Source organism: Tamandua tetradactyla, chromosome X (assembly GCF_023851605.1).
Source record: "Tamandua tetradactyla isolate mTamTet1 chromosome X, mTamTet1.pri, whole genome shotgun sequence".
NCBI lineage: Eukaryota > Metazoa > Chordata > Mammalia > Pilosa > Myrmecophagidae > Tamandua > Tamandua tetradactyla.
In genome coordinates this window covers 109,933,713-109,955,043 of record NC_135353.1, presented here as the reverse complement: position 1 = coordinate 109,955,043, position 21,331 = coordinate 109,933,713, and the positions used below count along the sequence as shown (strand labels likewise).

The 21,331-nt window shown below is 39.7% G+C and overlaps 1 pseudogene; it reads right to left on the bottom strand.

The window, feature by feature from the left end:
* LOC143672002 (rRNA N(6)-adenosine-methyltransferase METTL5-like) overlaps positions 1–21,331 on the bottom strand; it is a 102,663-nt pseudogene that overhangs the window by 74,598 nt on the left and 6,734 nt on the right.

The window sequence follows — 21,331 nt, the reverse complement described above, 5'->3', positions numbered from 1 at the left end:
CTAAGAAACAAAACCACATTTCAAGTGAGATACAGGAATTGAAACAACTAATTACAAATGTTCAATCAGACATGAAAAATTACATCAAAAATTAAATCAACGAGTTGAGGGAAGATGAAGAAAAAAAAAATGAAGGATACAAAGAAAACATTGGGTGACCATAAAGAAGAACTCAAAAGTTTGAAAAAAAAAGGCAAAACTTACAGGAGGAAAAAGCACAAAAGAGGAGATGAAAAAACATTGGAGAACTATGAAGTTTTTTTTTTAATAATCACTTATCATTTATACTGCATTATCTCATACATTACTTCATTTGATCCTCACAACAGCCCTGTGAGGTAGGTAGGATTACGTATTTCTGTTATGCTCATTTCAAAGATAGACAAACTATGGCTCAGTGAGGGGAATGACTTGCATAAAGTCACATGGCATGTTAATGGCTTCATAGGTCCTCTACTTTTTCTAAAGCCAAGCTGCTTGAATTAGGAAGCACCAAAAAGACGGAGAAAGAGAAGCTTTAGGGAAAGAAAAAAGGTCAGTGGCAATTTACAAGGTTTCTCCTCCTATGTTTCTGCTCTCTGGTCTAAACTGGGTTCTCCTGAGGGGTGTCTCTGAGTACTTTCAGCCTGGTGGCCTGGGTCAGCTATCAGGGAGACTCTGGGGTCCCACTAAACCAGAAAAAAGGCTTTTATTGACTAAGGGACTAGCCTTGTCAAAGGTTCTGTGTACACCCTCCCTACTCCCAGGGTGTACTCAGGGGAAGCCTCTTCTCTGGCCCATATCCAGTATATCCTGTGTCACCAGGCTTCCCTGGCTTTGTCTTAGGGCCCCTGCCCAGTAGGGAAGTTGGTCACTTCTAAGGCCATCCTTGCTCCAGGGATGAATCATATTGTACAGTTTTGAGGCCTGCATTGCTAAGCACCACCGAGAAGTGGTGGCTTGGAATTTCTTGTTTTAGATCTTACCCCAAGGAGGCCCATGGGACAGTTATGAACACAATCAGTACCACAGGAGAAGGCCACCTCATTCAGAGCACTGTCTTAGGGGCTAGAAACTTACTCCAAGAACACTGCTTTTGTTTAGACCACCCTAGACTCCTTGCTGCACACTGCTATCTGACACCCTGGTCTCCTCCCTCTGGATCTCCTCAGCAGCAACAAATCTTCACCCTCCAACAGAAAATAGTCAAAAGGTATGTGGAGCTATGGCTGGCAAGGAAGGTGGGTGAAATGGGGGTCACAAATGAGGCAAAGACAAAACAAAAGAGAACTATGAAGTTTTGAACTTCAGATCTCCAGATTTGAAGAAGCAGAAAAAAGAATTGGTGACCTAAAGGACAGAACATCTGAAATCCTACATACAAAAGAACAGATAGGGAAAAGATGCGAAAATATGAGTGGGGCTCAGGGAATTGAATGGCAACATGAAGTAATAATATAGGTATTATGGGTGTCCCAGAATAGAAGGGATAAAGAGCAGATAGACTAATGGAGGAAATAATCACTGAAAATTTCCCATCTCTTATGAAGGACATAAAATTACAGATTCAAGAACTGCAGCATACCACAAACATAAGACAGCCAAATAGAACTACTCCAAGACAGTTACTAATCAGGTTGTCAAATGTAAAAGACAAACAAAGAATTTTCAAAGGAGCAAAAGAAAAATAATCTATCACATAGAATGGAAGTTTGATAAGACTGTGTGCAGATTTCTCAGCAGCAACCATGGAAGTGAGAAGGCAGTGGTATGTATATTTAAGATTCTGAAAGAGAAACTGCCAAACAAGAATTCTATACTAGGAAAAACTGTCTTTCCAAAATGAGGGGGAGTTTAAAATATTTTCATTCAAACATTTACTGGAAGGATTTATGACTAAGAGAGCAGCCCTACAAGAAATTCTAAAGGGAGCACTACAGATAGATAAGAAAAGATAGGAGAGAGAGGTGTACAGAATAGTGTAGAAATTAAGACCATCAGTACAAGTAAAAAGAGAAAATATATAGGTTATGACATACAAAATCCAAAAGACAAAATGGTAGAACAAAGTACTGCCTTTCCGGTAATAACATTAAATGTTAATGGATTAAACTTCCCAAACAAAAGACACAGACATGCAGCATGGATTAAAAAGCAGGATCCATCAATATGCTTTGTAAAAGAGATTCACTTTAGCCTAAGGACAGAAACAGATTGAAAATGAAAGGTTGGAAAAATATATTTCATGCAAACAACAACCATAAAATCAGTGGTACGTATACTAATATCTGACAATTTAGACTTCAAATGTAAAATAATTAAAAGAAACAAAGAAGGACACAATGTATTAATAATAGGAAAAATTCAACAAAGACACAACAACCATAAATATCTATGCACTGAGCCAGAGTGCTCCAAAATACATGAGACAAACATTGGCAACACTGAAGGAATAAGTAAACACCTCTACAATAATAGTTGGAGATTTCAATTCCTTGCTATCATCAACAGATAGAACATCTAAACAGAGGATCAACAAGGAAACAGAAATTTTGCGTAATACAATAAATGAACTAGGCTTAACAGACACTTACAGAACATTACACCCCACAACAGCAGGATACACATTTTTCTCAAGTGCTTATGGAATATTCTCAAAGAGAGACCATATGCTGGGTCACAAAGTAAGTCTCAATAAATTTAAAAAGAATGAAATTATAGAAAACACTTTCTCAGAAAATAATGGAATGAAGGTGAGAATCAATAAAAGAGAGAAGTCCAGAAATTTCAGAAATTTATGGAAGCTAAATAACAAACTCTAAAACAACCACTGGAGGAGATGGGGAAAGATGGTGGCATAGTGAGGTGTGGAATTTAGTTCTTTCTTCAGAGCAGCTGCTAAATAGCCAGGAACTGTATGGAACAACTGTTTGGGGGACTTCAGTGACAGGACACACAGCAACCACCTGTCTGTAATGGGTGTAATGGGTGAAATCACATGCATATTTGTAGGTCTCCCAAAATACAGATGCTAGTGCCCTTCGTCCATGGGCATGGCAGGCTGGTTCCTGGAGGAAAAACCAACAGACAGTACTAGGGTCAAGAAAGGGAACTCAACCAATCTGCAGTTGCAGAATTAACAAATTTGGACTGCTGTAAATAGGCCCTGAGCACAGGTAAAATTGGAGTAAGCACTAAAGGAACTGGGGGAAGGGGGTTGCCCTAGCAGAAAGTGAGCAGGGCTGACCAAAAAAAAATGAATAACAATAGAGGTTTTTTTGAGTTGGACAGCACAAAATTCTGGAAAATTGCTGGGTCCCCAAGAGAAAGAGCTACATAGAGCCTGGGGACACATACAGCTATATACCAAATCCAGCTATTGATTGGCAAACACAGGGGAGTAGGATCTGGCTCTGAAAATGCATTTTTTCTCTTTTTTTTAACCTCTTAACAGATCACTAGATAGCTTTCCTAGCACACTCAGGCTTCAGTACTGCCCCAGACAAGGGAAGAATTAAGGCATGCCTGAGAGACAAAGTAACTAGTCAGGTGAATTGGGAGGATAATTCCTTAAAGGGTGTATCTCCACCAAGAAAATAGGGTGTGGCCCAGTTCAAGTGGCTTCAGGGAATTCAAGCTCCAGGGGTAGGAAAACAGAAGCAACTTAACACCACCTCCTACCTCAACCTGTGTCAACCACACCACTGGCAGGGAGGGGCACCTGAGAATTAAAGGCATGGCATCACTTTACTCTAGTGGGAAGCAGCAAGCTGAAATGCCCCACAGACTGGGCATGATAGGAAAGGCACAGGGTCCAGATGATTCATAGGAAAGTCTGAAAAATTACTGGATCTCACCCTCAAGGAAACTGAATACTGCCTACTCTCTCCTCCTTTGGATGTGGGTCTGTCTGGTCTGGGAAAATTTGGCTGGGGTCAGTCATATCTGAAGATATCCTCCTTGACAAAAGGTTTGATATAGGCAGGGCAAGAGCCAGAAAAACTAGAGCTGAAAAATCTGATCAGTTAAACAGAAGCTATTCTAGAGGACTAGAATTATTTGGACTGAATGCCAATTGACAGATAAAAAACAAATAAAAACAAGAAAATCCTAGGTAAATGAGTGAAAATGACCTCCAGAATAAATTGATTAAAGAACTCAAATATCTAGACACCAGTAAAAAATAACAAGTCATACTAGGAAAATTGAAGATATGGCCCAGTCAAAGGAACAAAACAACATTTCAAATGAGATACAGGAGTTGAAACAACTAATTAAGGATGCTCAAACATACATGCAAAGTTATATCAAAAATCAAATCAATGAGTTGAGGGAAGATGTGGTAAAAGAGATGAAGGACATAAAGAAGATATTGGGTAGCCATAAAGAAGAACTTAAAAGCTTGAAAAAGCAAATGGAAGAACTTATGGGAATGAAAGGCACAATAGAAGAGATGAAAAACACAATGGGGACTTACAAAAGCAGATTTGAAGAGGCAAATAAAAGGATTAGTGAGCTACATGACAGGACATCTGAAATCCTACATCATAAAAGGACAGGAAAAACAATGGAAAAATATGAGCAGAGTCTCATGGAATTAAATGACAACATGAAGCACACAAATATAAGTGTTATGGATGTCCCAGAATGAGAAGAGAAGGGAAAAGGAGCAGAAAGACTAATGGAGGAAATAGTCACAAAAAAATTTCCCTTCTGTTATGAAAGACATAAATTTACAGAACGAAGAAGAGCAGTATACCCCAAACAGAAGAGATCCATATAGACCTACTACAAGACAGTTAATAATCAGATTGTCAAATGTCAAAGATAAAGAGACTTTTCAAAGTAGCAAGAGAAAAACAATTCATCACATACATGGGAAGCTTAATAACACTATGTGTGGCTTTCTCATCAGAAACCATGGAGGCAAGATGGTAGTGGCTTAAAATATTTAAAATGCTGAAGGAAAACAACTACAAGCCAAGAATTTTATGCCCAGTGAAAATTTCTTTCAAAAATGAGGGAGAGATAAAGACATTCTCAGGTAAACACAAGCTGAGGGGGTTCATTGCTACTAGACCAGCCCTTCACGCATTGCTTAAAGGGAGTTCTTCAGACTGAAAGGAAAAGACTCTAGACAGTGGTTCAAAGCAGTATAAGGAAAGAAAGACCTGCAGCAAAGATTATTGATGAAAGTTATTAAGTGTCGAGATATGTCAATTCTGCCAGAGCCCCTCAGTGAGTTCATGAAGTACTTCGATAGTTATTTCCTCCATGGAGATGAAATACTTTGATGAGAAGGTTGTTCCAGTTCTAAAGAGGAAATTACCAGGATCAGATGTGTCTGGAAGACTCATGGGGTCTGCTTCAATCCCAGGATCTTCTGTAGCCCTAATAACAATGCACCTCTTCTCCAAGCAGAACCCTTCAAGACAAGAAATTACTAAACTCCAGCAGCAGGTTAAAACAAATGGTGCTGTGTGACTGTTCTCAGGTGTGAAGTTTCTGAGCTTTGCAACCAAAGTGCAAGAACAGCAGAAACAGCTTAAAAACCAGGACCAGAAGGAAATGGAAAGTGCAGTATCTGAGCAGAATGAGAAATCTCCTCAGAAATGTAAAAAGGCAGTAGAAGCCATAGACACTCTTAGGAAATCTAAATGTCTTCAGAATAGAAAGTAGACTGGAATGTGGTTCTAAATTCACAAGAAGAAGCAGCTTAATTGCTTAAGCAGTTATACATATCAGGACACTGTGAGCAATACAGTGTCTTCTTAGGTTTCTAGGCTTTTGGAACATGATTTAACTTGAACTCATGTTTGGGACATTCTTTTCCTGCTTCTCCTGTTTGTACTGATGCACAGTATCTTTTTATTTTGCAATAGTTCATGCTAACCAGACCTGTTCTATCATGTTTTGAGGAGTTAACTTTTTTCCTGCAAAGATAATGCTTAAAGTAAGTTTATCTGTTTTTGCATATATGCACATTACATAAGCATTTTAAACCCAGTCTTGACTGACTAGAATTTAAGTTTAAATACAGAAAATGTCCTGTTCACTTGAAAGGAAAAACTTAATTTTAAATTGACACTACCTTATTTTTAAAAAAGAAGCAAAAAGTGAGAAATTAACTGTTCATCTCAAAGAACTAAAGAACAACAAAGTAACCCCAAAACAAAAAAGGAAAGAAATAATGAAAATTAGAGCAGAAATAAGTGAAGTTGAGGGAATTCTAACAAAACCAGAAGTTGGTTCTTTTAGAAAATAAATAAAATTGATGGACCCTGTTTTAGCTAGGGTTCTCTAGAGAAACAGAATCAGCAGGAAATATCTGTATATATAAAATTTATAAAGTGTCTCACATAACCATGAGAATGTAAGGTCCAAAATCTGTAGGGCAGGATGTGAAGCTGATGACTCCAATGAAGGGTCTGGATGAACTCAACAGAAAAGGCTCACCAGCCAAAGTAGGAAGAGAGACTTTCTCTTTTGAATCCTCCTTAAAAGTACTGCAGTGATTATACTAGACATCACTCATTGCAGAAGACACTCCCCTTGGCTGATTACAAATGAAATCAGCTGAGCATGCAGCCAACATGATCATGATTTAATTTTATGAAATGTCCTCATAGCAACAGACAGGCCAGCACTTTCCAACCAGACAAACTGGCACCACCACCTGGCCACATTGACACCTGAACCTGGCCATGACAGTGTATTTTTTTTTTTTTTGGCTTTTTCAAAAGGCGTTTATTAAGTTACAAATTTATAGTCCTAAAGTCATGAAAATGTCTGAATTAAGGCATCCAGAAAAAGATACCTTGACTCTGAAGAAAGGTCGATGGCCTCCTGGGTTCCTCTGTCATATGGATAGGCACATGGCTGTTAGGTTTGAAAAATGCCCAGAAACAAACTGACAACAGATGAAGGAATTTATTCAGGCACCAGCATGTTGGGGGTCTGAAGTCAGACTTCAGCCTGCCCAGGGGGGATAATGGAGGAGCTTTTATATTTGAGGGACTAGGCAGGTGATAAGTGATGCCAGGGTTTGGTGGGAATGGAAAAGGAAAGGGCCTTGAGCTGCTGGCCGAAGAAGGGAGGGAGTGCAGATTGGGACATGGAACAGTCTGTTTTGATACAGAAGCCATCCTCCACTAACACCAGCGATATCGAGACAGTCCATTCCTTGTCAACTTGGCAGTTATGCACATCACCTTTAATGTGCCAGCTTGAAAAGATTTATGTACCTTAGAAAAGCCATATTTTAACCCTAATCCCATTTTATGGTAGCAATTGTTTCTTCTAATCCTTATTTAGTAATGTATGTTGGAAACTTTAATTAGATTATCTCCATGGAGATGTGACTCACTCAACAGTGGGTGTTACAAATGAAATTAGAAGGAAAGGTAGACGATAAAGACTGAGATGGCATAATCTAGGAATGCCTAGAGTGTATAATGATAGTGACTAAATGTACAAATTTTAAAATGCTTTTGCATGAGGAAGAACAAAGGAATGCCAATACTGTAGGGTGTTGAAAACAGATGGTAATTAATATTTTAAAACTTTAACTTATGTGTGAGACTAAAACAGAAAATGCTTATTTGGTACAGAATTTATATTTTGACTAGTGCATTTCCTAATATAACTTATGTGGACAGCTTAATTGAGCACCATAGTACGTGGAACCTTGAGTAGGTAGGGCATGAGATTTTGTAGGTTTGTCCAGAGTGATGACCCAATAAATTCCAGAATGATTTGAACAGTGAATAAAAAAGTATTTGCAAAGTCCCCCTTGGAGAATGGTGAGAAAGGAAGAAAATTCAACTTCTCCAGGTGGAGAACTCTTGATATTCTCACAAGCAGTGGGGACAACCAAAGCAATAGGCTGAGAGCCCAGTCTTGGTGTTTGTTCATATGAAACTTAACCTCACAAAGGATAAGCTAAGCCTACTTAAAATTAGGCCTGAGTCACCCCCAAGAGAACCTCTTTTTTTGCTCAGATGTGGCCTCTCTCTCTCAGCCAATAAGACAAGAAAGTTCACTGCCTTCCCCCTCATTACATGTGACATGACTCCCGGGGTGTGGACCTTCCTGGCGATGTGGGACAGAAATCCTAGAATGAGCTGGGACTCAGCATTCTTGAACGAAAGGGGGAAGAGTGAAATGAGACAAAATAAAGTGTCAATGGCTGAGAGATTGCAAACAGAGTCAAGAGGTTATCTGGAAGTTATTATTATGTATAATAAAGATATCACCTTTTAAATTAAGGTGTCATGGAGAGGCTGGAGGGAACTCCCTGAAAATGTGGAGCTGTGTTCCAGTAGCCATGCTTCTTGAAGATGATTGTATAATGATATAGCTTTTGCAATGTGACTGTGTGATTGTGAAAACCGTGTGTCTGATGCTCCTTTTATCTACCTTATCAACAGATGAGTAAAGCATATGGATTAAAAATAAATAAATAATAGAGGGAACAAGTGTTGAAATAAATTTAGTAGATTGAAATGTTAATGATCAATGAAACGGAGGGGTAAGGAGTATGGTATGTATGATTTTTCTTCTGTTTTCTTTCTATTTCTTTTTATGAATTGATGCAAATGTTCTAAGAAATGATCATGATGATGAATATACAATTATATGATGATATTGTGAGTTACTGATTATATATGTTGAATGTAATGAACATATGGTGAAAATGTTTGTTTGTATGTAGGTATGTTTAATAAATAAAATTTTTTAAAAAGATGGAAAAATCCAAAAAACAAAAAAGAGTGGGTATTAGACTGGATTACATTGAGACATGTCTCCACCCATTCCAGGTGGGTCTTGATTGGTTTTACTGGAATCCTTTAAAAGAAGAAGCATTTTGGGAAAAAAACCCAGAGAATGACAAGAAAAAAAGCAGGGAGATTCAGAGAGAGCAGAGAAGGACAAAAGAACGCCACAGAAACACAAAGCAGAGAGTCCACTGGCCAGTGGCTTTTGGAGATGAAGAAGGAAAACACCTCCCAAGGATCTGGAGAGGAATCTATCAGATGACGCTACTTTCACCATGCACCTTTCCAGCCGAGAGAGAAACCCTGACCATGTTTTTCATGTGCCTTGAGAAGGAAACCCTGAACTTCATCAGCCTTCTTGAATCAAGGCATTTTTTCCTGAATGCCTTAGATTGAACATTTCTATGGACTTGCTTTAATTGGGACATTTCCACAGTCTAAAAACTGTTAACATGCAACTTATTAAATTCCCCTTTTTAAAAGCCATTCCATTTCTGGTATATTGCATTCCAGCAGCTAGCAAACTAGAACAACCCTTAACTAGGCTGATAAAAAAAAAAAGAGAGAGGATGCAAGTAAATAAAATCAGGAATGGTAGAGGAGAAATAACCACTGACCCAGCAGAAATAAAGGAGGTAATAAGAGGATATTATAAGCAACTATATGCTAAGAAGCTACACAACATAGATGAAATGGACAAATTCCTAGAAAAGCATGAAAAACCAACATTGACTTGAGAAGGAATAGACAGTCTCAACAAATGAATCACAGGTAAAATGATGAATTAGTCTTCAAAAGGCTGCCCAAAAAGAAATGTTCATGACCAAATGGCTTCAACTGTGAATTCTACCAAGCATTCAAGAAAGAATTAGTACCAATCCTGCTCAAACTCTCCAAAAAATTAAAGAAGAAGGAATGCTACCTGACTCCTTCTCTGAAGCCAACATCACCATAATGCCAATGCCAGACAAACATACTACAAGAAAAGAAAATTACAGACCAATATCTTTAATGAATGTAGATGCAGAAATCCTCAAAAAATGCTTGCGGATCGAATCCAGCAGCACATTTAAAGAATTATACACCACGACCAAGTGGGATTTATTCCTGGTATGCAAGACTGCCTCAGAACTTGAAAATGAATTAATGTAATATACCACATCATTACATCAAGGAGGAAAAACCACATGATCATATAGATCAATGCAGAAAAGGCATTTGACAAAATTCAACATCGTTTCTTGATGAAAAGAATTCAAAGGACAGGAATAAAAGGAAACTTACTCAACATGATAAAGGGAATATATGAAAAACACACAACAAACATCATACTCAGTGAGGAAAGACTGAAAGTATCCTCTCTAAGATCAGGAAAAGAAAAGGATGCCCACTTTCACCACTGTCATTCAACATTGTGCTGGATTTCTAGCCAGAGCAATTAGACAAGAAAAATAAATAAAAGGCATCCAAATTAGAAAGGAAGAAGTAAAGCTCTCCCTGTTTGTAGATGGCATGTCGAAAATCCCAAAAAACTACAGTAAAGCTTCTAGAGCTAATAAATGAGTACAGAAAAGGGGCAGGGTACAAGATCAACACGCAAACATTAGTCATGTTTCTATACACTAGTAATGAGCAATCTGAGGAGAAAATCAAGAAAAATTCCATTTACAAGAGCAATCAAAAGAATCAAATACTTAGGATTAAATTTAACTAAGGACAACAAAAGACCTATACACAGAAAACGAAAAGAAATTGCTAAAGAAATCATGGAAGACCTATGGAAAGACATACCATGTTCGTGAATTGAAGACTAAATATAAACAAGATGCTAATTCTACCCAAATTCATTTATACATTCAATGAAATGCCAATTAAAATCTCAACAATTTAATTTGAAGAAACAGGACAACCAATAATGAAATTTATTTGGGAGGGCAGGGTGCCCTGGATATCAAAAAACAAAGATCTTGAGAAAGAAAAATGAAAGGAAAGGTCTCACACTGTTGACTATAAAGCACATTACAAGGTACAGTGGTCAAAACAACATAAACAACCTGAATAATGCAGGAAGCTAAGTATAGAATTGCATATGATCCAGAATCCCATTACTAGGTATATATTCAGAGGAACTGAAGGTGAGAACACAAACGAACATTTGCACATCAGTGTTTACAGCAGCATTTTTCACAATTGCCAAGACAGAAACAGTCCACATGTCCACAAATAGAAAATAGGCTAAACAAGCAGAGGAATACACATATGATAGATTATTATTCACCTGTAAAACAGAATAAAGACAAAAAGAATGTAACAATGTGGATGAAAGTAGAATACATTATGCTGAGTGAAATTAGCCAGAAACAAAAGGACAAAGACTTTATGGTATCGCTAATATGAACTAACATTAATGAGTGAACTTTAAGAGTTAAAATGAAGAACACCAGTTACCAGATGAATCAGTCAGATTTCTCTAGAGAAACAGAACCAACAGGAAAGATCTGTACATATGAGATTTGTAAACGTGTCTCCCACAACCATGGGAATGGAAGAGTCCAAAATCTGTAGGGTAGGCTGTGAAGCTGCCAGCTCTGATGAAGGGTCTGGATGAATTCCACAGGAGAGGCTTTTAAGCTGAAGAAGCAGTGAAATAGTCTCTCCTCTTCCTCAAAAGCCTTCATCTTATTGGATTATCTCATTGTGGGAAACATGCCTTAGTTGATCAAAGATATAATCAGCAACAGATACAATCAACTGACTGAACACTTAATGTACCAGCCTTCCAGTTTTCAACCAGCAATGAAATACGCTTGCAGCAATGGTCAGGCCAGTGCTTGCCTGACCAGACAACTGGGCATAATCTTTTGGTCAAGTTGACACCAGAACGTAACCATCACAGTCCACCCCTTGTCAACTTGAAACATGCTTCATTTCCAAATAGAACACAATAATAGACATATTTTTACCTAACAATATTCAACTGTCCTTTCTACAATAAGAAATACATGATATCTCTCCAGAATAGGGTGCAAGTCCTTATGTAACATTCACTCTTAAACTTTATATCCTGTGACTTAAATACTATAACATGAACAATACAACTTATATGATAAGAGGAAAACAAAATATTTTCTTATGTACAAATGCAAACATACTCATAACAAAACAGGGAGGAAATATTCATATAATCATTGCCCTCATTTCTGTAACTGGTCACGTGCTCATAGCTCATATTTATCACTACCTTCTTCTACTACCCATTCCATGTTCCCTTTACCCTCAGCAAGCACTTCAGCTGGCCATGGTTCTTTCTGAGATAGGGTAACCCAGACCTTCATTCCTGAAGTTTAGTCCAGCCTGGATGGGGTTGTTGCAGTTTGCATTGACTTTAATCACAGGGCATGGTCATCATAAGTGGCTCCCTAGGGGATCTACAGAATCCCAGGAAAACTTTTCTTTACCTCCATTGTGTTGTTGCAGCCCTATTTCCCCATGATAGGATCAATCACGCCAGACAGAAAAGTAATCCCCTTTCATGTCTGTTGATTCAACGGCATCAGAAGCCCAAAGTGGCCAGGTGGCAGTCTTGGCTTCTGGTTCAGTGGAATAATTGTTGTGTTTCCTGGAAGGAGTACTCCTCCTTTTGGAACTAAGACTGTAAACCAGCAGAGTTTAAGGTTTCAGGGACAGGAAGCAAAAATTTTCCTAGCAGATAAATAGGGATGATAGTGAATGGTGCCACTCACATTTACACCACCTGATTCCTGGACCTGTGGATTCTAGCTATGGGAGAAACAACACCACACAGTGGATGTTGATTCAAAGCATACACAGCCTCCTAGAAAACATTGTCCCAGCATTCCAAGGTATTGCCCCCTAATTGGCACTATAATTGGGTCTTCAAGACGCCATTCCACCATTCTATCAACCCAGATGCTTCTGGATGATGGGGAACATGGTGAGACCAAAGAAATCCATGAGCATGTGCCCATACCCACAATTCATTTGCTGTGAAGTGGGTTCCTTAAACAGAAACAATGCAGTGTGGAATACCAGGATGGTGGATAAGTGTGCCCATTTGAAATGATTTATGTACCCTAGAAAAGCTATGTTTTAATCCTAATCAATATTGTGGGGGTGACGGCTTCTTCTAATCCTTATTCAGTACTATAGGTTGGAAACTTGATTAGGTTATCTCCAAGGAGATGTGCCTCAATCATTTGTGGGTATTAAACTTGATTAGATGGAGATGTGTCTCCACCCACTCTATGTGGGCTTTGAATAGTTTACTGGGATCTTTTAAAAGAGGAGACACTTTGGAGAGAGTTCCTTTTGAGAATGAGGACAGTCCTGCAGAAAAATAACAAAATGACAAGAGAACCACAGAATCCACCAGCCAGCAACCTGTGGAGATGAAGAAGGTGAATGCCCACCCCCCCAGTGGAGCTTCATGAGGCAAGAAGCCTGGAGAGGAAGCTAGTAGACATCACCATGCTTGCCATATGACTTTCCAGTGGAGAGAAAAACCCTGAACCTCATCAGCTTTTCTTGAGTGAAGGTAACCACGTGTTGGTGCCTTAATTTGGACATTTTTATGGACTTGCTTTAATTGGGACATTTTCTCAGCCTTAGAACTGTAATCTAGAAATTTGTTAAGTTCCCCTTTTTAAAAGCTATTCTGTTTCTGGTATATTGTATTGTGGCAACTAGCAAATTAGAAAAATAAGGCATTCTGTAAGGCCACATGCAGTAGTTTTTGCAGAAGCATTGTGTGCCAGCAATGCAAACCCATTCAGGAGAATGTGTCTATTCTAGTTAGAACAATCACTGTCCCTTCCATGATTAAAATGGTGCAATTTAATCAACCTGCTACCAGATAGCAGGCTGATCACCTCGGAGAATGTTGCCATATTGGGGCCTGAATGTGAGTCTGCTGCTGACAGAGTGGGCACTCAGCAATGGCCATAGCAGATTGGCCTTAGTGAGTGAAAATACATTTTTCTAAGCCCATACATAACTTCCTTCCCTACCACCATGCCCACTTTCTTCATGAGCCTAATGGGCAATAGCTGGAGTGGCTGAGGAAAGAGAATAACTTATATCCGCAGGACAGGTCATCTTATCTTCTTGATTATTAAAACCTTCCTCTACTGAAGTCCCCCTCTGGTGATCATTCACATAGGACATAAATATCTTCAAGTTCTTTGCCCATCCTGAATGGTCTATCTACATACCTCTTCCCCAGACCTCTGTCACCAATTTTCCAATCATGCTCCTTCCTAGTACCTGACCATCCAGCCAAACCATTAGCAACAGCCCAAGAGTCAGTATACAAATGCATCTCTGGCCAAGTTCTCCTTCCAAGCAAATGAACACCAAAGTGCATGGCTCAATGGCCCACCTACTGGGAAGATTTCCTCTCACACTGTCATTTAAGGATGTCCCTGAATGGGGTTTTAGTGCTCCAGCTATCCACTTCCCAGTGTTGCCTGCATACCATGCAGAACCATCTGTCTACTAGCCTGAATTTTCTCTTTCTCAGCCAACTGACTGTAAGGAACTCCCCAAGAGTCCATAGCCCTGGGCAAAGAAACAGAAGGTAATGAGGCAGGAGGGGGCCGTGAGCATTTGGGTCGCTTCTTCATGTAACTTATTTGTGCCTTCAGGACCTGCCCAAACCCTATCTCTAATATACCATTTAAATTTTATGATGGAGTGCTGCTGTTCACGCCCAACTTAATGGTTTGGTGGGTCAGACATCACTCAGTCATGATAGGCAACTCAGGTCTCATGGAAACTTGGTGGCCCATGGTTAAGCATTCAGTTTCTACTAAGGCTCAGTAGCAGGCTAAAAGATTTCTCAAAAGGAAAGCAGTTATCTGCAGTAGATGGTAAGGCTTTGTTCCAAAATCCTAAGGATCTACCTTGTGATTCTCCATTAAGGGTCTGCCAAAGACTCCAAGCAGCATCCCTATTTGCCAATGACACTTTCAGCACCATTAGATCTGCTGGATTATATGGCCCAAGTGGCAGAGCAGCTTGCACAACAGCCTGGACCTGTTGCAGAGCTTCCTCTTGTTCAGGTCCCCAAACAAAATTAGCAATTTTTCTGGTCACTTGGTAAATGGGCCAGAGTAGTACACCCAAACGAGGAATATATTGTCCCCAAAATCCAAAGACACCAATAGGCATTATGCCTCCTTTTTCGTCATAGGAGGGGCCAGATGCAACATCTTATCCTTCACCTTAGGAGGGACATCTTGACATGCCTCACACCATTGGACACCTAAAAAATTCACTGAGATGAGAGGCCTCAGTATTTTTGTTGGAATTCTCTCCCATCCCCTGACCCAAAAATGCCTTACCAGTAAGTCTAGAGTACTTTCTATGTCTTGCTTACTAGGTCCAATCAACATGACATCATCAATATAATGGGCCAGTGTGATGTCTTGTGGGAGGGAGAAATGACCAAGTTTCCTGCAGAAAAGATTGTGGCATAGGGCTGGAAAGTTGATATACCCCTTAGACAGGACATTAAAGGTACACTGCTGGCCTTGCCAGCTGAATGAAAACTGTTTTGGTGGTCCTTACTGACAACTACTGAGAAAAAAAGCATTTGCCAGATCAATAGCTGCATACCAGGTACCAGGCAGTGTGTTGAAGTACTGTGTTGATTTGCTCAAGAAATGATACCACATCTGGAACAGCAAATGCTCTTGGATTCAATAGCAAGATAGAAAGAGGGTAGAGATTGGACAATGGATGCTTAAGGATTACAGAATGTGCAAGAGGACTGATTGTAAAGTTCCAAAAATGGATAGCACAATACTCTCCGATGGTATCACAATTATATAAAGTACACTGAATGAAGCTGAATGTGAGTATGGTTGAGGGAGCAGGGTTGTGGTGCATGAATGGCACCAGAAGAAAGGAGAGGGTAAACACTGAAGATGGTACAACTTAGATGGTATAAATAGAGTAGACAAAGATGGTGATTAAATGTACAAATATAAGATTAATTTTGCATGAAGGAGATGAAATGAATGTCAACATTGCAAGATCTTGAAAACAGGATGGTATATGGAAAATAATACAATCACTGCAAACTAGAGTTTATAGTTAATGGTAACATTGTAATATGTTTCCATTAAATATAGCAAAGGCAATATACCAAAGCTCAATATCAATGAGAGGGGGATATAAAGAGGAGGCATGGTTCTCGTTGTTAGCGTTGGCATTTCTCTTTTTATTTTTTAATTTTTATTTTTTATTCTTCGTTTTTCTTTTTCTTCCTCTTCGTTTTTCTTTGTGGAAGAAATGGAAATGTCCCCAAATAGAATGTAGTGGTGAATACATAACTAAGTGATTATACCGGGAACCATGGATTGTATAACTTAGGATAGATTATACGGTATGTGAATAAAACTGTTTAAAAAGTAAACAGAATGATACAAGTGCTGCAGAAAGTGTGGAGAGAGGCATGTACTGTTCCCTATTCCCTGTTCATAGATGTGCTTCTTTTAAACTGTTGTGTACCTAGAAAAGCCATGTTCTTTCAATACAGATTCAACTTTCTAGAGTGAAACTTTTATTTAAGTTGTTTCCATGGAGATATGACCCAACCAGTTGTGGATAGAAACTTTTGATTCTGTTGTTCCCATGGAGATGTGTCTCAGTCCTTTAAGAGGGAACCATTTGGGCATAAGCTCGGAGCTGACATAGACAGAGATGTTCAGAGATGTGGAAAGAAATCACCCCTGCGGAAGCTGTTAGAAACCAGAAGTCAAAGGAGCAGCAGACACCAACCACATGACTTCTCAGCTGACAGAGGTGTTCTGCAAGCCATCATCGTTTCTTGAGTCAGTGTATCTTTCTCTAGATGCCTTAGTTTGGACATTTTAATGAACTTAGAACTAACTGCAAATTTGTAACTTAATAAATCCTGTTTATAAAAGTCACCCCATTTCTGGTATTTTTCATTCTGGCAGCGATTGCAAACTAAAGCAGATCATGGTACTAGAGAACTGGGGTGATGCAGTTTGCAAGTATAAAACATGTTGGAATGGTTTTTTGAATGGATAAGGGGAAGATTCTGGAAGAGTTGTGAGGATCATGATAGAGAAGGCTTAGAATGCTTTGAAGAGAGTGTTTTAGAAATGTGGACTCTAAAGATACCTCTGATGAGGCTTTAGACAGAAATGATGAATGTGTCATTGCAAACTGGAAGGAAAGGGATCCTTGTTTTAAAGTTGCAGATAATTGACAAAATTAAGTGCTAGTAGTGCATGACAGGCAGAATTTGAGAGAGATGAACTTGGATATTAATCAGAAAAGATTTCCAAACTGAATGTGGAAAGTTCAGCATGGTTTCTCCTTGCAGCTTATAACAAAATTCCACAGGAAAGAGAGAAACTGAGATCTGAATTCTTGGGTACAAAGAAACCAGAAATTGATGGCCTTGAAAGACATGGGCTTCCAAAAAGGGAGACTCCAGAGATCAGTGCCCCTTGTGAGGATTTAGCCAAACATGGAACCAGTCAGCCATTTCAGAACAATCCAGAATTGGAAATGGAGCTATCCAGAAAGGATTTATGGAAGCTGTTATTAACTTAGGGGTGTGATCCATGTATACAGTATGGAGAAGCAATAAGTTTCTTACAATACCTGTATAAACAGGACCACTGCCAGTTATGGATTAAAGGGACATAAAAGGTACAAATTGAATGAAAAACTACTTCAAAGGCAGAACCATGGAAGCAAAGGTATGAAGTAAAGAAATCTCAGGTCATAGGAGTGGACCCACCCATCCACGTGGAAAGGATAAGTTTGCCGTGGAGGCAGAGGGCAGGTGAAAGAGTGTTGCCACCTTGGGCCTCAAAGATGGTGGAGCACATTCCTTGGGAACTGGAGAAAACTTTGCTGCCTCCCATTGTCCTGAGGGATTGAGTATGTGCCTCAGAGATGGAATAGCCCAGGTGCTGCCCCAATGCCTGGAGAGGGTGGAAAGCTATAAAAAATGGTGGACTTCCCAGAGTTCCACAAGATTGCAACTCTCACCCCAGCATTTGGAGAAAACAGAGCTGCTGTGTAAGACCTTGTATTTTAGTTTATAAGTGCCAGAATGTGTTGTACCAGAAATGGAATTTAAAAAGAATAATTTATTAAGTTGCAAGTTTACAGCTCTAAGACTGTGAAAATGTTCAAATTGAGGCAAGTCTATAAAAACGTCTAAATTAAGGCATACAAGGAAAGATACCTTGATTCAAGAAGACTGATAATGTTTGGGGTTTCTCTCTTAGCTGGAAAGGCACATGGTGACATCTGCTAGCTTTCTCTCCAGGAATCTGTAATGGCTTCCCCAGGGCTCTGTCCGTTGTTTTCACTGTCAATTCTGGTGGCTCTAGAGCATTTTCCAAAATGGTTCCCTCTTAAATGTTTGCAGTGAGAAACCCCACCTTGAATAGTGGAGACACATCTCCAAGAAAACTATCTAATGAAGAGTTATCACCCACAATTGGGTTGGTCATATCTCCATGGAAACAATAAAAAAGATTCCACCCAGCAATATTGAATGAGGATTAAAGGACATGGTTTTTCTAGGAATACATAATAGCTTCAAACCAGAAAACCTTAGAAAGGATGGGTCTGCCACTCTGCTAAGACCCAAGGATAAGTGACTGTCAGACTTTGAAATCTAATGGGGTTTGCCCTGCTGTCTTTAGGAACTGTTTGAGTCCAGTGACCCCTATGCTCCTTCCAACTTCTCCCTAAGGAAATGGGAACATTTCTTCTATGACTCTCCCTTCTTTTATATTGGCAGCAGATTTTATGTGTTCTAAATTTTACACCTCCTGATCCAGAAAAATTTGCCCTAGAACAGACCCGTAACTGACTTTGATGAAATTTTGTACTTTTTAAAAACTTTGTATTGTATTTGTATTGTTACTTAAATGATTTAAGACTTTGTTATATTGCAATGTAATGAATGTATTTTCTTTATGGAAAGAGCATATCTTTTGGGGTCCAGAGGGTGGAATATGCTGGTTTGAAACTATGCACCCCAGGAAAGCCATTTTCTTTCAATCCTGATTCAATATTGTAGTGTGGAATTTTGATTAAATTGTTTCCACGGAGATGTGACCCACCCATTTGTGTGTGAGACCTTTTGGTTAGGTTATTTCCATGGAAATATGTCTTTGCCCATTCAAGGTGGATTCCTATTCTGTTTACTGGAATCCTTTGAAAGGGAACCATTTTGGAAAAAGTTCAGAGCTAACACAGACAGAGATGCTTGGAGGTACAGAAAGTAAACACTCCCCGGGGAAGCTGTTAGAAACGAGAAGCCAAATGTCCAGTAGATACCAGCCATGTGCCTTCCCAGCTGACAGAGTTTTTCCTTGCAGCGTCAGCCTTTATTGAATCAATGTATATTTCTCTGGATGCCTTAGTTTGGACTTTTTATTGCCTTAGAACTGTAAACTTGTAACTTAATTAATCCTCTTTATAAAAGCCAACCCATTTCTGTAATACTACATTCTGGCAGCATAGCAAACTGAAGAAGTATCAAAGTAGAATGGAGAGGCCCCTTCTGGAAGGTGGTGTGGTACTTTCAAAAGAGGCTAAGTATAAGATTGCTATGTCATCCAGCAACTCTGTTATTAGATAGATACTTTAACTGAAAGCAGGGACGTGAATGGACATTTGCACACTGGTGTTAATGGTAGCAGAATTCACAATTTGCAATGGATGGAGGTAGCCTAAGGAAACACTGGCTGAAGAGTGGAAGGGAGAACTCCAGTGTATACATGCAATAGAATATTGAGTGGCTGCAAGAAGGAATCAAGTGGTTAGGCACACAACTAGGTGAATGGACCTTTGAGTGAAATAAGCCAAAAATGAAAAGACATTATAATGCCTCACTAATATGGAATAATTATAACGTGCAAACTCTAAGAATTGAACCTGAGAGGCTAGGTTATCAGGGGAAGGCTTCTTGTAATGTTTCCTAGATTGTAAGCTCTTACAGCAGTCACATCTCTTTCTGAGTTGTAACTGTTATTTCTAAATTCTGAAATACAGAGCTCTTTGTGCTAACCTGGTCATTCCCTGGAATATTGGGTATCTGCATGACACATGAGACTCAGGGCTAGAGTTCTGTAGTTATGAAAGTCAGCATTATGTCATACAGCAACTGCTAAAAAACTGAAAAAGAGAGCAGACTTTAATTACAGAAACGAATGAAGCAGATCTGCTTAATACTAAGATACATTAGACTAAAGGATAAAAGATTATATTGACTGTATCTTAAAACTTTAACTTCTGTGTGAGACCAGAGGAAGAGATTTTTATTTGGTACAATTTTTTTATTTTCTGTAGCAAACTATCTCATTTATTTGAACACCAAAATTATATGGAACCTTGAATAAGGAGTGATATCCTGTTGGTTTGTACAAGTTAATGTGATACCCCCAAAATTCCAGAGTAATTTGGGCAGAGAATAAAAAAGTACTTGCAAAGCCCCCTTGAGGGACTGGGGGAAAATGTGGAAATATTAAACTCCCCCACCTGAGAAATTCCGGATATTCTCACAAGCACTTAGGAGTATGAATTTAATAGGCCAAGTCCTTGATCTTGGGACTTGCCCTTATGAAATTTATTCCTGCAAAAGATAAGCTAATCCTCTTCAGGGAAGATGGCCAAATAGAGTAGCTCAAGATCAGCCCTGCTCCACCAAAAAGTTAGAGAAGGGATAGGAGAGCGACTGAGGCAGCAATTCAAGAGTGCAGCTAACCTGGGAGAACCTTCTGCACCACATAGGGTGGCCCTAGTTTCAGAGGCTGAGGAAATGAGAGGCAGAAAGCTGGAACCTGGCACAGAGGCATGGAGCCTGCAGAAGTGCATGGATGGGAGCTGGAGACTAGGAATTAAGTCAGGTCATATTCCTTGGGCATGCTACCCTCACTGGAACAGCCCCATGACCGGCAACTCACCCCACACCCCATGTACCTGAACCCCATCACCTGCTCCCATTCCCTGTGCCACAGGCATCCCCACCCCACCAGCCCCCAGTGCATGCAACTGCCCCCCACCCCCACCCCAAGTGTAGACCAACCCACCCCTCCTGCACCCCTCCTGAGCACTACCTCCCCCTCCCTACTCCCTACAGGCTGTTGCCAGTGCATAAAGGCTGCAGACGCTAATCTCCATACCCAGGCTACCCCTGCCCCCTGCCCAAAGTGTCACAAAGCCTAACCCTGCCCCCTGAGCTCTGCACATCAGTTTATGGCAGTCCCAAACCCGCACATGCACACGGGTCCCCAATCACATCATTCAGCACTGGGAACCTCAGTTTACAGCAGTTCTAGAACTTCACATGCAAATGGTCCTCAGCCACACTTCCCAGCTCTAAGAAAGTGCTGACCTGTGCTGCCAGATCACATCTGCTCCCAACCCATGAAGGCATAACACTGACTTGCAGCTACAAATCTATGCATACACAAAAAGGGCCCCATGCTTTATACCAGTGCACACCAGGGTTATGCCCCCTAGACTGGTGCACCTGCACAGCTTCATTCTCC